The following is an 18,350-nucleotide window of genomic DNA, read 5'->3' as shown; positions in this document are numbered from 1 at the left end:
CCTACATCCAGGCCTACTGTATCCATGGGAAAATTAAGAACTGCACCAAACGTTTCACCCGACTGCAAAAATCTGTAAAGTTGTAAATCTATAATCTTGTGAAAATCATTGAGCAGTGTAGTAGAAGTGACCAAGTCCATAGTAGTCTCCACTAAATAGCATTCCTTTACAATCTGTGACGTACAACACAGCAGTATGGTCAAAAGTATAATGCCAAATAGGTAATATCAAGATTGTTCCATGAATTGTTGTCATGAATACTATACCCTTTGTTTTACCATTTTACCCGTTTTTTTTGTATGTAATGATGTTTACCATGTTTGGTGAAACTGACAAATTAATGTGGTCGGTTGAATTCATTGGTGCAGTTCTTAATTTTACCATGGAACCAATTCCAATCGATTCCACAATAAAACTCATTTCATTGTACTATCTGCAAAAGAAGTTCAAATATTAGATATTTTTCGACGATTATTATTTACTACATGAATGGTGCTACTCGGTAAAACACTAGATCAGAAAAATACACGACGTCGTAAGGATTATCATTGTATTCTCATGCCCAGTAGAATATGACGTGGTTTGAACATGACCCCAAAAAGATCTTGCTCTTGAGAAGAAAGATTGAGAATATTAGTAATGAAAATCATGGAAAACTAACTGTAATAATTGCTACAAGAAACTTCTTTAACCATTAGAAAAACAAATGGAGCAATCATTTATGGCATTTCTGAACTAATCAATAAATGGTTTCCTAAATATATTTACGGCCAACCCTGTATATGTTCTAGGACAAATTGCCATGAGCATTCCTGAGAAATTTGTGGAACATCCATTGATAACTATCAGAAGACTATTGAAGAATCTTTGGATGAAGTAATGGGTTAATTCAATACCAGTTGCATCGTGTTATAAACAGCACGAGTGTGATGGTGCTAGCGATTTCTGAAAGTGACATCTTTCTTGATATAATCTGAACAGTGAATCAATTGTCACCCAACATGCAGCAACAAAGACATTGTCATCTCCTATTCTTGCTGCAACAATTCTATTCCGCAACATCAGTTTATCACCACTTGAACAGAATACAGTCAACTCTCCCTTACTCGATATTGAAGGGACCATCGAGTTAGGGAGGTATCGAGTTATAGAACACAAAACCAGTGCAAAGATCCAAGGGACCATCGAGTTAGCCATGAAAATCAATTTTTACTATGGTTCTCTAACTCGATATCGAGATACGGAATATCGAGTAAGGGAGAGTTAACTGTATGACAAAGATCGATCACCAGATGCACAGCGATTTTCTGGGCTTCGCATTGCAATTTTCGAGAACTTTCTCAGAGTTGGTAAACATTGACACATCATCGAACAGCATCTATAAAAAAATTTGGTTTTGTGTTTAGAATCATCGATTGATCGCGACTTGAAAAGATTGCAACAATGTTGCGCTCTGTGATTGTCATGACAATGTTGCTTTGGATTGTATCCTTATCCGCAATAGTTGGGACAAAAGGGTTGTGAGCGAGCTTGCTTTGTTGTTTGTTTTTCGTCTGTTTTGATGACAATTTGATTCACTGAATCTGAATCTTTTGACAATTTTAAAGCAGTTCCTAAAGAATTCCCACAGCACACTGTCTAGAAGTTCTTGGTTGATTCAAAATTGCCGTAGAAATTTCTGGAAGTAATTCTTAGTTAATTGCTTAAAAAATATTTGATGAATTCCTACTGATATTTTGTGGCATCATTCATAGAAATATTTAGAGCTGATTATGACGATTTTTCGAAAGATTTTTTTTTGCAGAATTGTTTAAGAAATTTCGGTGAAATATATGTTGGACTTTCTGCGCGATGAAACATTTTTCAAGCATCTTCAGTTTCTCCTGATAACTTTTGCGAACCACCGGGTCTCTTCGGTGCAAAAAAAAAAAAAACTACTCGAATTCACACGAATTTTTGCTGTTCATCCATTTATTGCTAGAAATAAATCAGAAAATTAGAACGACCACACTGGTAGTAAAAGCAAGAAGTCTCTACTCTTAACGGAAGGTTTTCAGAGTATATTTTTCAACCAAAATGGTCTCTAAAGTCTCTCTTTCTCCTTATTCTGCTTGCATTGAATACCGATGCAGAATTTTACAGGCTCCAAAGAAACTTTCAGAGATTATAATGGATTCAACAGGCTCTTCAAGAATTTCGTCTAAGATTTCCCGAGAAAAAGCTTCAGGAATCATCGTAGTGATTTAATTTAAAATTCTGTCAGAGTCTTCCACGTGAAATTCTTTCAGCGATTTTTCGAAGGATGCTTAGAAGAATTTCTCCAGAATTTGCTCCAGGAAATCCTTGAGAACACCCTCCAATAATTTCCTCAGATATTACTTTGATTTTTTTTCCAAAACTATCCTATTTTTCCTTCAACCAAATTTTCCACTTGTCAGTCTTTTAGAAATCCTGCAAGAATTTTTCCACCTGTTCATGTGGATTCCTTCAAGAATTCATCCATGTTTACTTCCTGAAATCCAAAATTCCTTGAGGGTTTCTTCGAACAAATCTATTTTATTTCTAGAAATTTTTCCAGCATTTCATCCAAGTATTACTCCTTAGTTTTACCAAACATTTCTTAAAAAAAGTTTCTCAAAAAATTACCATGCAATCTGCAAAAGTTCATTTAAGTCTTATCACCACTGTATACCACAGCAGTTTTTACAATAATTCCTCCGATCATTCCACAAATGTCTATAGAGCTTCTGTTCAATGTTTTTTCCATACATTTCTTTAGAAAATCCTGCAGTATACTATTCCGAGATTCGATTCATTTTTTTATTATCTTAGCAAATTATCTGGGAATTCTTCTAAAATTTCTTTTGAAGTCCAGGAGTTATTCTAGAGATCCTTCAAAACTTACCCAAGTTTTGTCGGAGTCTACAATATAAGCTTTTTTCTATTATTTTAAATTACCTCACTGATTTATTCTTCAGAAAAATATCCTTGGTATTTCCCTAGAGACATTCCTGGAAGAATTTCTGAAAAACAAACTTTCGTTTTGACCGGAGAATGTCTCAGGGAAATCGATAGATGGATCACTGGATAATATCTTGGAGGAACTATGATTTCTTGAAAAATTTCTCGAAGAATTGTTGGAGGAATACAGATGATTTCTGAAATGTTTTTTAGAGAAATTACATTTCTGTTCAAAAATCCAGGTTATTAGAGTTTGCTCTGATGCTATGAAGAGTCAACCTCTTATCTCCTAGCTCTTATTAGATTCAATTTTGTTTTCATTATTCCAAAACCAAAAAGAGACCGAAAAAAGACCAATTTTCGGTCTTTTTTTGGTCACGCTTAAAAAAATTTACGGATTACGGTGAAAATTCACCGTAATCTCAACAGCTGAAGGTTCGGTGAAAAATCACCGAACAATCTGTAAAATCGTTGAACACAATCATAAAGAAAAACAAGAAAATGGTTCAACCGGGAATCGAACTCCCGCCCTGCCGATCAGGAAGCAGGCTTGCTACCACTAAGCCAGCTTACACTGCTTGTAAGTGGTGTGCAAAAACTGAAACAAAAGGAAGCTCATGCCTGCCAGAGCGGCTGTCACATGATTTCACAGAAGTTCGGTGAAAATAATGCTTTTACCGAACTGTCCGTTAGTATTTCACAGGGTTACAGTAAAATGGTTTGTTTCACGGATTTTTTTTCCTGTAAAATAGTAGATTTCACCGATTTTCTCCGGTAAAATAGCTGATTTCACGGATTTTGTCGGTAGAACAGTGGATTTCACAGGAAAATCTGTATTTTTACTGTTTACAGTTCAATTTCGGTGATTTATTTCACAGGATACTGCGATTTATTTTAAGTGTGCGTTCCTTTAATATCTCTTTTCAACAAGAGGTCTTCCATTTCCTATTTTTAAAGCACTCAGTTTCTATCAGCCATGTAAAGACGAAAAGCTAGTCTTGTGGTAAAGGCTGGCAGGAAATTGAAATCAACTTTGAAGTTTCTTCAGCAATTGAACAGAAAAGTAACCTGAAAATATCATTGGAATGCTTGGAAGCAGAAGAATTTACTCAAAACTCAAAACGACCGAAATGTCACTTACACCGCTTTGAATTTGCAAAATAGTAACTTAATATTTGAAGACTATATATCAATAACTCAATAATTCATTCACTTATCCCTGATTGATTAGTTATATTACTATATATCAAAATGGTCTTGTATCTTTAATAACATATTGGAAAAATATGAAGCATTACTTAGTAATGGGAGATTATTGTCCAACAATAATGCCTTATCAAACGGTGAATCAAAAGTCTCAAAAATAGTATTAAAATGTTGATGTTTTTGAATAGGACAATTTCAAAGTTCAAATATGTGCCAAAATTTCCATTATAACAAATCACCCTGTGCCATTATATCATCTTATATCACACATTCGAAGTCATACTAAATGTCGGTTATACCGAATGACCTTTGCGCCAAATGTCCTTATGCCAAATTATCTACTCGCGATTTTATAGTATAAATAGGTAATAAGTAAGAAAATTTGGGCGTATTATTAGCAAGTAAAAGTTGGATGTCCAACAGACTCAAAAATCTTCAATTATGGTATGAAAACCTATCATAGAAAAATAACTAAATTTTTTAATGAGTTCAAATATATCCAGAGTAGGTATTTGAAAGCATTTGGGGATTTTCCCCAATATTACAAAGTCACACTTTGAATCTTCAAGAGCACTAATTCCGAAAACCATTTAGGATATTCCATTACTAGCTCGTAATGAGGATATTTTAGGATATTCCATTCCTAGCTCGTAATGAGGATCAAATTTTCAGCACAGAGCTCGCTGTTCAGTTATGTGTACTCTTGAAAACAAGAACTATACAGGTATGATTTCGACTTATCTTCACATTAGGAGTTTATTCGTAAATCCCATGGAGAAATGAATGGTTTTTTACACCACTCTGTAATGCTTTTTATATGCTACGCTACAATTTTTGTTTGAATCCAAATATCATAAAGGACAATCAACACGCAATCAGAACATTCTAGATGTATTTCTCGAAAAGCTCTTCCATAGGTTGATACAAAATTATTCTTCTATCATAATTTTCGTTTGGATTAAACAAATCTGTAATAATCCTTAATAGTTTATAACATGAACTAATCTATGTAACTATTTCGTAGTTGCTACTCAGTGATTGAAAGAATAAAAAAAATCAATAATGACGCCGGTCACGTCCAGCTGATCATCGGGGAAGGCAAGGAATGTTAGTTATAAAACCGTTGTTACTAGACATCGAAGAATCATCTGCATCTCCACAGTTTGCGTGAAAAGCATATTGGGTTATTGGAGTAAGTGATGGATCCGAGAATCACCATTGGTTGGTAATTCGATCAATTATATATTTTCGCCTACTCAGATTCACGATATACTTAGATCATCATAGTACAAAAAATAAACGAATAAAAACACGAAACATTACCGACGCATTTCGCGATCCCTTGTGTAAAAAACCCAAGAGCTCATTACATAAACTGATCAGAAAATTCTCCATCTTAATTATCTTTCAGACTTTTCCCCCCAGGATTTCATCGTGGATATCTTCAAACATTCATGAAGAACGAAAGTTTTTCGAAACTCGCAATATTAATCCCGAGGACGCTTATACTACTTGCAATTAACATCCAAGATTTTTCTTGCTTACAACAATTCCTCCAGAAGTCGAACTAAGGGTTCTTTCTGGGATACAAAATCGGTTTAAGGATTCCTCGCGTTTTCTTCGGTATTTTTTTCTAGGAATCTAGGAGTTGCTTCATGAGTTTTTTTTTTCTGTCTTTATTAACGAGACTTTTAGCCCTAGGCTAGTTCCCACTCAGATATTTTTCAAAAATACCTCTAGCTGTGAACTGCTGTGCGCAGTTCATTACTACAAAGTGAAAGCTGTTCGAAAAAGTTGTTTTCCAACCATTCCTTTATGAATTTTCTTCAGCATTTATCTTCCTTTTGTTTGAGTTTGACGTTTGCGCACTTCCCATGACCAAAAACAGTATTTTCAGCATTGCGTATAATGCTCGCAGTACTATGTTTAGAATTCATAATTGCTCTGGTTGTTTTGTATGTTTGTCTGTGAAACATTATTACGAAAAAAAAAACGTTAACCAACCGGGAATCGAACCCAGACACCATCGGCATTTCTTTGCTTTGTAGGCGAGGACGTTACTACTGGGCAAAATAAGGCCAATACCCCTTATAACTATTGTTTCCATGTTAATGCTATAAGGGATGGTACACAAATTATGTCACGTTAAATTTTAACTTTTTGACTTAGATTGACCCCTAATATAAATGACCGAATCTGTATACTTCAATTTTGATGAAGAAAGATTCTGAAGAAATAAATTCTCTTTGAGTTAATTTTGTTTGAGTATTTTTCAGAAATTTATTGGAGTATTATCCCACATGGAGCTAAAATGTTATTTGTTATGAATTCGTCTAATGGAATTGCTATTATTCCTTAATTATGGTTTGAAGAATGAATTGTTGCGAGATGATTAGTTTTTATTTCGGTTGCAGTACTAACATGTTTTGAAGATTTTCAAAAACTTCTTCATGAACCTATCTTTGGAACACCTTTGAAACACGCCTTCAAATTTCACTGAACACTATTTTAATCGTAAGAATTGTAAGCAAGATATGTGAAAAAGCTAAGCGCTTGGAGTAGATTTCTGAGGAATCCTCTATGTAGATCTCCGTAAAGACCTATGTTGAGATCTAATGGTTAGGGATCTGTGATATTAAAAACATTTTATACACAACTGATTGTGCTTGTTGATCCTGATGCTTATAAGACACATCCTTGGATGACCTAGAACGTTTGGACAACTCACTAGAATATTCTGTTTATTTGCATAAACCGTCAATGATCTAGGCCATGTTTCAAAACCATCATTAGTCTGCTTCTGTGCTTCTAGTTCCTAAGACCTTTATACTATGGAGTCTTTGGAGGACGTAGAATATCCACACTACTTACTACAATATTCCGTGTACTTGTGTGAATGGTTAATTGACTGTGTCATGATTAACAATTATCACTGTACTGCACATTACGCTTGCAGATCCTTAGACCTGTAATCTAGGGGAGTACCTACTTCTATCTAAATATAGGGCATCTTTGATAATGCAAGAAAGTTGGAAAACTCGAATAGCTTACTACAGTGCTTCCCAAACTGTGCGCCGCGGCGCCCTGGGGCGCCTTAAATCTTTTTCAGGGGCGCCGTGGGCCGATTAAAAGTAAGGCCTGGCAAACCTTCTCAACTTATGTTATAATTGTATTACATTGATCGAAAGCATCAGACGAAAGTTGAATACGAAAATCAAACAAAGAAGACAATTAAGCTGCTCGCCACAGAAGTTGAATGCAACTTTTTGGGATTGAAAACATTAAGATAGCTTTGAGATATCGCTCACCAGTTCAAAAAAAAATTAATATCTATGTTCAAAGTTTTTCAAATTCCATGTTCCAAATTTATGTTGACAAACATTGTAAAGGTATATACAGTAGACGTTCGGTAACTGCAACATGTTTACGTTTCACTTAGCGAACGAAATTCGATAACTGCAACGACTGATAAACGTCAACAACCTATCAACTGACGTAAAATGAACGTGAAATTCATTCGACTGTTCATTTGGGCTAACAGGGGCTAACATGGCGCACCATTTTGACGTTTGGTGGTGCGATAACTGGAGAATTGTTGCAGTTACCGGACTTGCAGTTAAAAAGCATTGCAGTCAAACCGTTTGCACCGACCGAACGTCTACTGTAATAGAGTTTTCTGTAGGATTAGTTAGAACTTTCTCAGAGTTTATATATTGATGAAGTTCTGAAACAACATCCTCTATAAATGATATCAAATTGTTATTACGCTATAGTCACAACCTTGCTGGTAGGGATCTCAGTAACAAACAGATCTTCAGGCTGGATGGAGTTACATTGTGTTGTTAAAAGCTCCACTATGATTTTTTCATCTTGCTTGCTTGCTCTTCCTCTGTTTACCTGTGTTATACTACACATTTTCATAGAAACGGAAGAACTTATGTTATTAATTGTTTAAGAGAATAGCAGCCCTAGGCTGGCTCATTTCTGCGATCATATGTCAAAAAGTAAACTAACCTGGAAAATGCCATAATTTTTATTCTCCTTATCAAAATTAAAGTCGCTTAGTTATATCGAGAAGGGGGTTTCACAACACTGGGAGAAACAATTTAACTTTTCTTATTTCTTATTCTGATGCAAAAATGTTAACCATGTTAAAATCTTTCGCAAATGTAAAGACATTTTTATAGCCTCGAATTGAAAGGAATCCTTTGACGATTTTTTTTAAATCCTGCTTCGATCAAAATTTGTCGTTTTTTCTATTTTTATGCTTTTACAATACAAGCGGCGCAAATTTAGCAAGAATTTAAAGTTCACTACAGGATCCAGAAACACCAGAAACTGTGATAGTTCAAAATATAATTTAATATTTTTTGCAGATTCCTATTTTTGTAAAAAAAATGTGCAATTGTTTTTCATATCAATAATTTTATTGAATTATGAAAGAACGTACTTTTTGCAAAAGTAGATTTTGTTCTAGCATAAAAGTCTGGCAGAAACTTTGTCGAAAATATTCATATTTTTGTATAAAATGATAATAGTGCGCCGCGCTTCTGATAAAAAATGTCAAAGGGCGCCGTGATTACAAAAAGTTTGGGAACCCCTGGCTTACTAGATACAATCGATTGAGGATAGTTTTTGAGAAAATGATAACAAATTAATCAAGCAATTTTCGTATAACTTCCATGATTATTTATATGAAGAAATTTTGTAAAAATTAAATATATGAGAATTTATTGTAACTGTTTCTTGCTCTCGTTATTTGAACAACAGATACACTTCTTGGCGTGATCCCGAAGTCCCAATTTGTCGATATTCTCTTGAAAGTGTTTTGCTCATAATTGTATCTCTCTATGGCTCATTTAAAAGGCAATGAGTTAATCTTACTTCGTAGATATCGACAAAAACATTTTTAAAATTTTGTGTGCTATTATTTTATTTGAAATTGTGAAATTTTTCAAAAGATATACTGTAAAAACATGGCTAATTACCTAAGCCGCAACATACAAAATATGACTAAAAACAGAGGAACTTTGTACAATCCAGACAGCAGCGGTTAGACGAGAGAAAAAGGATACACATATTTTTATTTTGGTTTACTCTTCTCACAGGCGTTACACTTTTTGACAGTCAAATACAACGTTCCTGAAGGTGCAGCATTAAAGCAGCCCGTTATTTCGCCAAAACCTTTTATGAAGAAGCACTACAGGCAGCTATATGTCCGACAAGCATTGAATGCTTTGCCGCTAAATATACTGCTAAATGAAAGCTATTTTAAATGCTTATTGGTTACTTGGGAATACATGAACTTCCCTGGAAGGGTAAATCAATTGCCCCGGTAACACAATTCCCCCGAGAGGGTAAAGTAATTCATTCAAAAAAGTACACAGTTCCCCAAAGAGGGTAAAGCAACTTCCTCGAGAGGGTGAATAAATTCCCCCGAGAGGGTAAAGCAATTCCCCCGAGAAAGTAAAGCAATTCTTCAGAGAGGGTAAATCTATTCCTCTGAGAGGGGAAACCAAACAATCTAAGAGGGTAGAGCATTTCCCCCGAGAAGGAAAATCAATTCCCCCGAGAGGGAATAAAGAAAGTGGACTGAGGAATGAGGAGTGAGAAATGAGGAATAAGGAGTGTAGAATAAGAAGTGAGAAATGTGGAGTAAGGAATGAGGAGTGAGGAGTGAGGAATCTGGAGTGAATAAGGAGCGAGGAGTGAGGAATGAGAAGTGAGGAATGACGAATCAGGAGTGAGGAATGAGGAGTTAGGAATAAGGAGTGAGGAGTGAAGAGTAAGATGTAAGAAGGATACTATCAAAGATTTCAAATTAGCAGAAGGTAATATAGTTCCAGCAACTATAAAAACTAGCAAACGGGTAGAGACGAGTGACAAGTTAGTCTTTTAAAGTGTTTCGAGCGATGAAGTTGTGCTGAAATTGCTCCTGGTGCAATTTAGCTGATCCAGCCATTAGATAGGCTTGTGCCGGCTTCTCCCTCCGGACACAACATTTACTAAAGGACCTACGTAATAATAAGATACTCTCTCCCCTTTCGCTAATTTTCGATTGTAACAATGCACTACTAAAGCTTTTGGGAAGTTTTTCACTATGGATAGAAGACAATGTCCATGGCTAGCATTTCACACACAAAAAAAAAAAACGCAACAGAAGATTTTAATGGGGCTCCGTTATTGATTGAAAAGAAAGTAAACAAAGAGAGCCTCTATACATTAGATAAGTCCTTTTGAAAACTCGTGAAGATTCGTTGAGTAATTTCCTAAGTAAAATTTCCATGGACAAGTTCATTTAATATTCAAATACAACAACAATTATTCCACTAATTCATCTGACCTATCCTTTACAAATTTTCGCAGAGATTGCGTTTGATGTTTTGCAACGAGTTTCTTAAGAAACCTAAAGGAAATTATTCAGGGCTTCAACAGATTATTTTTTCCATTATTGTCTTGGCAATTTATCTAGAGTATTCCTAGACTTCCTCAAAAGTCCAGGAGTTCTTCTCTTTATCCTTCCAGGAGTTCATCAGGATTTCAGAAGTTTCATCGAAGAATACTTTGGAATTTCATGCAAAAGATAATTCTTGCATTTTTCCACAAACTTTTGAAAAATAATTTCTGAAAAATTTCTTCGACAAATCTCTGTAGATAGCCTTGGAAGAATTTCTGGACCTGGAAGAAGCATTTCATTAGTAAATTTCTCAGAGAATTGCTGGAGAAATCCCTCAAAGAATCTTAGGAGGAATATCTTGAGTAACTTTTTCTTAGAGGAACTTCGAAAATGCTTGGAAATACTTGGAGACATATCTGGAGTGTATTGTGGGACTGCTACTGCTTGAATTGTTGAAGATGCATACAATAATTACTGGATGAATATATGGAGAGCTTACGACATACTTCCAAAATTTATCAAAGAATCTTTGAATCTTTTGAAGGTTTCAAACAAATGATCTCAAAATGGTTACTTAAAAAATCTTCGGAGTAATACTTGAAGGCAGCTTTTAAGAAATTCATTAATCAAGATCTCATGAAGTTCATGAAGAAACTAATGAATATATTCTTAGAAATGTCCTTGAAAAAATGTCGGATTTTCTAAGCAATTCTTATGACAACTCTTCTTTTGGTTCTTGTTTGAATAATTTATGTATTTTTATTTAAACCCCTTTGAGTGATTTGAGGGAATTTTCGAAGTTGTATCCCTTCCTGCATCCGAAAATAAATGTTAGAAAAACGAAAAAGTGGCGATTTTTTGGAAGAGTAATGAAGAATCTCTTAGAATAATTTCAGAAACTAGAAAAATAGTCTGAAAATTCCTGGAATACTAATCAAAATAAATTCTTAATGCATTATTAGTGGAATTCCTGGATTAATCCAGTCCAATTGGAGTATTATTATGGAGAAATCTATATTATTTTAATTTCAATAAACACTCTTCAAGTTTTCTGAAGCAATTCGTTAATCAATCCTTGAAGTTACTATTGGATGTACTTATGGAGTAATTTGTTAGGAAATGTGAAAAATTATCACAGGCACATTTTAATGCTGAAACCTCGTTGGATTTTTTAAACGTATAATATTTATTTCCAAATAAAAAAAACTTACAGTGATACCTCCATGAGTCGATGTTCCATGACTCGATATCGACTCATGGAACCATACTAAAAACAAAATTTCATGGTTACTATGATAGTCCCTAGAATCAGCTTTCCAAAGGATTGCTGTTCCATGACTCGATGTTTCCATGAGTCGATGGTCCCTTCAATATCGACTCATGGAGGTTTCACTGTATATAAATTCAAAAAATAATATTTATTTCCTTGTAAAATTTCTAGAAGCTAGTTCCTAGGGTCGATGTACCAATAGTCGCATAGCTAAGAACAAAAATTCGTATAAAATCGAAAAATAATGCTAGCGTCATTATTTTTACATCATCTGTTAGCTTTTTATCTGGGTTTTTGGGAAAAATATAAAACCTACGAAAACTCAAATGTTTGTATTTATTATCGCGTGTGCCACTATAGGAATACATGTGCCTATAGTAGCACTATTTCTAATTTCTGTTCCTATAGTAGCACTAGCATCACGACGTCGGCAAAATACTTATCAAAACCGTATTTTTACAAAACTTTTATATTTTTCCTACAAAGTGTGGATCTTAAGCTTTCGTTTGATGTAAAAAAAATATTAATTCATCAATTATTTCGTATGATAAAAAATAGTTTCTCTCAGTAGTGCTACTATAGGAACAATAGGTGTACTACAGGCGCAGGGGAGCTCAAATTTTAAGCAAAAATATTTTTTTCGATCATTTTTTGAGCAAAATCAAGATGTAAATCAATTGTACTTAGATAAATAGGTCCTGCCCTTCATGTCAAAAAATGTTTTGAAAAGATTTATAGCAAAACGGCCGTGAAAAGTTACTAGTGCGACTATAGGGGACTGTCCACTAAGGGAACACTGACCCTAGAGAACTTCATGAACAATTTTCTCTGGAGATTTTTTGGGTCAAATTGTGCAGAATAAATATCAAGAAAACTGAGGATGAACTCTAAGATAAATCTTTGCTATAATTTTCAAAAATATTCGGATTGGGATTCTTGGAGAAATTTGAAAAATGTTTGAAAGATATTATGAAGAACCTTATAGAGGTGTTCCAATAGTAATTCACGAAAAAAAAAATGGAAAGGAATTAGGAATTAGGAAGGATTTCAAAAAAAAAAAAAAACTGGAATTCTTAGAGAGTTTTTTAAAGTTCTTTGAGACATTCCTGCAAAAATCTTGGTGTGCACATTGAGCCAGACCGCAAGCTTAAGAGGAAAAAAATATTTTAACTGTGAAGATGATTTTTTAGAACAAAAGTGCCTTCGGTAAAATTGGTACATATGATGAGGACTACATTTTGACATCTAGTGACATTAGGGTGGTCCAATAAAATACGGAAATATTTTTGCCAACTTTTATGCTTTTTATGTTAGCGCTTTGACGTGCTCTAGGAATTTGTTCTTTGTTTAACTTTGAACAACTTTGCCGAAGACGCCAACCTTGTAAGTCTACTGTAGCCCTTTCTATGACGTTTTCAATAATGTACAGTACGGTGGTCCATGAAAAATTGATATTTTGCCCATAACTTTTTTATTTCAAATTCTATCAAAATTACGTCTTCTACAAAGATTTATAACTAGTTGAAACGCGCATTTTGATAAAAAAATTAAGTGATTTTATTCATTCGTTCTTGAGATATGACCATTTTTATTCAAAAAAATCATGTTTTTCAAACGTCAATATCTCAAAAAGGGGTAAAACGCAGGATCTGAAAGGTATTACTTAGAGGTTCAAATGGTATATTATATCTCCGGAGGATATTACATGATTTGCAGTATAATTCTGATGTGAAAACAAGCATTTTTTTTTACTGAAAATTCATGTTTTTAGTTGAAATATTGAACATTAGCCAAAATTTTAAATCAGCACGGCATTAGAACCGTAATCTTATAATGAGCACGCTCCGAGGTCAAAGGATCAAACACTACTCGGCATTAGAGGCGTAATTTCATAATCTTCAAAAAGCACGTGCAAGATTTTAAGATTTTGGTGAAAAAATCTAAGAAAACGTTCAAAATCAACAAACTAGCTACTCAAGTCATCGTATAAAAGTTTGGGTTCACCCCTCAGTATCATGCAAAAATTTTGTCGAAGTAGTCTAAGAATGACATTTAGAACTTGAAAAAACCTAAATTTTTCTGCAAAAGGGTTGGCGATATCTATTTTAGTTCATAAGTTGTTTAAGTTTTTCTGATAAAAAACCATTGTTTTTCAAAGCATTTTATAAGAGTTACAAATTAACACATCTGTATCTATTTTTATATAAAATATACAATTTCATTTTGTCTTTTGAATGTCGTCAAATATATTTTTATATATGCCCCAATCAAAAATATTCTCAGTCAAAGCAGACGTGTTTTTGCAAGAAAAACAACAATAACTCCCAAATGGAAGGAGATAGTGAGTTACTTTACTCACCAAATTTCACATTTTCAAAGCTCTAAAAGTGTTCCATAGACTACTTCGATGAGATATTAGAATTGGAAACGCTGGAACCAGAAAACTTGTTTTGTTTGGATTCCACAAATAAAAAAGCTAGTTATCCAATTTTTATGAAAATGTGGACCATCCTAGTTTTCAATAACACCAAAAAAAGGTAATAAATCTTCGAGCTGTTTAGTAGAATACCTATAAGTAGATGAAAAAACCGAATTTAGTACTATACCTTTTAATTCCACTAGAGTTTGTATCCTCTGACAGCTACGCGTATTTCGACCTCAACTGTAAGGCCGTCTTCAGTGTCGTGTACTAGACTCGACTCTAGTACACGACACTGAAGACGGCATTACAGTTGAGGTCGAAATACGCGTATCTGTCAAAGGATACAAACTCTAGTGGAATTAAATGGTATAGTACTAAATTCGGTTTTTTCATCTACCAAAAAAGGGCCTACCTAATACGAACAACTTTGTAAAAGATCGTTTTCCTTTAATGCTTTCTGGACCACTGTACAGTGTAAGTTTGTTTTTTATTGCTATGGTTCAGTATTGAGATCTTTTTTCAGAGATCATAATTCCATTATAAGCTTTTAGTTAAAAGTCACTTACGCAATTTATGAGCTCTACACAAACTATGATTTCGTGAAGTTATCTTTTGTGGATATAATGTCATAAAAATCATCATATTCTGTTACTTCTATACAGACGTTATTGCGCTCGCCTATCGCAATTCTTTCGCCCACCAGTGTAACCAACCATACAGCTACGCGCATCTGAAGCATAGCAATTTTCTCAACATGTCAACATCCACCCTGATAGTGCTCTGCTAAAAGTACAGTAAAGTATGCAAACACCCCACAACCACCAACACTCATCCTCACAATCGCATCCTCTCTCACGCAATGTAACAGCCGCTCTCAAACAAGGTGGCATCTAAGTACTGACTAACTGGCCTATCCACTCACACATGGCTCCATGAAGCAGCAGCGCCCACTGAAGCTCGAGCAACATTGCGTTTGCTATGCTTATGATATGCTCTATGCTGCTGCTGCTGCCCTCGTTTGCTCCTGAGAAGCGCCCAACATCATCATAGGAGCCAAACAGCGGGCCACCAACACACTGAAAGCGAAAGAACATCGCATAGCATCGCATCGGATCGGATTCGAGCTCGAGAAGCCTTCCCGAGATTCTCTCGTAACAGTCGCTCGCCTACTTTTCCACTGGATTCTCGGTTTCTCGGTTCTGCTCCGTGTGGTTCACTGTGGCTAACACAAAACGGGTGTGTTAAAATTTTCATTTTCATCTGCCCATCGACGGTTTTTTTTTTGGTTTTATCAGTTTCAAACTGCAGAAGAACCATAGAATTGGCAGCATATACGATTGATTTGAGACAAGGCAGCCAGTGGTGGTCTCCGGAGCAAAATCTGGAACATCAGGAATAGGAGGGCCCCTTTTTGCTAGGCTAGCGATTTGAGCAGCCAGTATCTAGCAAATTGGGATGTGCCTATTCCCAGCCTACTTTGCTGACGATTGTGTAAGATCAAACGATATTGGTACCTTTTTGCAGATGTTGTATCCAATGTAAGCAGGAAGAGTGCGTTTTTCACTGCTAGAAGGAACGGAAAAGAGAAAAAAGGTGTTCTTTTTGTGCCACAATTGCGTGTTCTCTGCAGTCGCCTAACGAGCTTAGCTGGGTGAAAAAAGTGCTGATCACAGGTGAATAGTGAAAAATAGCTGAAAGGCAAAAGCGAGGAATCGAATGTGAAAAATCGAAAATCAAGTGTATGAAAAAAAAAGAACATTGTTGAGGTGGAAAAATTCACAGTGAAAATACACCCATACAATTGCGAACGAAGAAGTCCCAGTATCAGCTAGAAGAGCAAACCCCCTCGAATACATCGAAAGACGCAATCGGGGAGTGCAAAAGGATTACACGACACAGGCTCTCGAGTTCTCTCATGCGTTCGTCCTGTTGTTGTTCCTGTTTGCCGAGTTGTGCGAGAACACAGAAGATTGAGCAGGCGATCCCAAAGTGCTGCTGGTTGTGAAGAATTCGAGTCAAAACACCATCATCATCATCATCAGTGTACTAGAGTTACATACCCACAGTTTATATGTTGCGATAGTCAAGTACTCGGTGTTCTCTCGTGTTCTCACCCGTCCTTGTGTTTGTGCTCGGTTCGCATGCTCGCAGGATAAAAAGGATTTAAATTTCACACGATTCAGCAGAGCGGTGTGGTCGCGAAGGCTTTTGATGAAGAACTAGGAAAATAACTCCGTTCGGGCGTTACTACTGCAAAGGTGAGTACATACACACGACCTAGCCTGCCTTATCCGGTGGGGCTCAATCGACTTATATTTCCGTCCAGTGTGCTGACGGAGGCTGGAACCCGATTCGTTTTGAAGTTATTTGAGGCTAGTGGAGGCTGTTTTTGTGCCATTAGGGGGTGGGTCCATTTGGGGCGAGACGATTTTTCTTTATCGAATTCGATTCGTTTATTCCGTATTGATTATTACGTAAAGATGTAATTGATATCGGATTTCGATGCCACATGCTCTGGATATAAGTAAAATGGGTTGAGCAGCATTTTCTGACGTTGGTTGTAGCATATGGTTGGAACAAGAGATAAGGTTCGTGACTTATGTTGATAGAACTTAATATTTTTATAAGTTTTTGGACATAAGCTCTTTAGGTGCAATTCAGAGTAATCTTGTTTTTCGTGGACCCAACTAATTACGGCGTTTAGTTCAATATTTTTATTTTTTATTTTTCTTGGAATTTTTAAAATTTATGGATAACATTTCGCTACTTAGTTTTGAAATTTGGCATACAGCATAACAAAACATATTGTATAGAAGCAACCAGATGAATTATGGGGACTTTTATTCCACATTAGGTAGTTGCTGTTTACGGTGTTGAGTTACAGCTTTGTAAAAGCAGCAAAAACGATAAAAGGATCTGCAAAATGTTTGCGTTACAGCTGTATTAACGCCTTGGAGCGTGACATAATTTGTTCATGCACCAAAATTACAAATAATTCTTCCGATGAAAACCTGAGGTCTGGACCACGTTAAGAGTTATAAATGTCGATGAATGGATATTTATTGGTATCGTTCGCGGCTATAAAGCAAAACCCTGATGTTACGAATAATTCTAGGATTCGCCGCCATATTATGTCCTTTCATTTCATGCGAAACACAATTACCTTGTATGTTCTACGTGTTTTTCAAAACTTTTCAAAGATATCCTCATCAATCATTACAACTGAACCAACATCGTTGAATCAGTCTTTCTCTTAACCCGGCAACTCCTGGTAACAAGAAACTTGAAAATCGATCAGCACTATTTTCAACAATGAGGAAATTAGGAAAATTTTGTTTAAAGTTTATGGCAATTGGTTGAAAACTGTATTTTATGATATGTTTCAATATTGAGTAATTCTCGCTGGGGCCGGCCCCACTATTACACTTGGTCTTTCAAAATGTTCAAATTTATAATTATTCGAAAGCTCCTGTCGAGTAAGTAAAGCAACTGTATTCGGTTGGTCAAATTGATGGATCCATCGGTAGTTATAATTGAAACAGTTTTTGAGGATTCCTCGATTTTTGACAATTCTTAGCTCACTCAAACTGCCATAGCTTAGAAATTGCTTCTACTACCTCTTCACTATAACATGGTTTTGCAAAGAGAAAACATAGGAGCTTGATTTGAAAAATAAAAATATTTGGCGGCCATATTGGATTTTATCGGAAAAACTGAATTTTCATGGTGTTCGCAACCACCGATTTGAAAAGTTTTTGCATTGGAAAGCTGTGCTAGTTTTACACAAAATATGAAAAAATAGAGGTTTTTTTTATCAAAAGTTGTGTGATTTTGTAAAACATTCCTTATCGCGCTAGTGCAGTTTGCGGTCAAATAATGGTACTATTGCGATTACCGCTCGCTGTGATATATTTGAATTGTAAAAAGCTATCTCTACGATGTTTTACATGACATATTTTGAATTCTCTGCAGAACTTTCTTCCTGGTTTATATTAGCTAGTTAATCCATATTGTTATAGCATAAAACATGACTAGTTTGAATAATCGTTTGATGATAAAAAACTTGCGTTATGCCCTCAATGTGATTTTTGAAA

General features: G+C 35.3%; 1 protein-coding gene across 10 annotated transcripts in view; it reads left to right on the top strand.

The window, feature by feature from the left end:
- LOC5568091 (protein turtle) overlaps positions 1 to 18,350 on the top strand; it is a 155,292-nt gene that overhangs the window by 1,065 nt on the left and 135,877 nt on the right. For 5 of the 10 annotated variants that reach the window (XM_021848283.1, XM_021848276.1, XM_021848284.1 and 2 more), the window contains exons 1-2: positions 15,395 to 15,492; positions 15,781 to 16,514. The gene's annotated coding sequence lies outside the window, so the exon portion shown is untranslated. The other 5 variants (XM_021848279.1, XM_021848278.1, XM_021848280.1 and 2 more) reach the window with 4 other exon arrangements.

Source organism: Aedes aegypti, chromosome 2 (assembly GCF_002204515.2).
Source record: "Aedes aegypti strain LVP_AGWG chromosome 2, AaegL5.0 Primary Assembly, whole genome shotgun sequence".
In the NCBI taxonomy this organism is placed as follows: Eukaryota; Metazoa; Arthropoda; class Insecta; order Diptera; family Culicidae; genus Aedes; species Aedes aegypti.
Note: the sequence above shows the minus strand (reverse complement) of the source record. Positions and strands in the feature narration are given on the sequence as shown.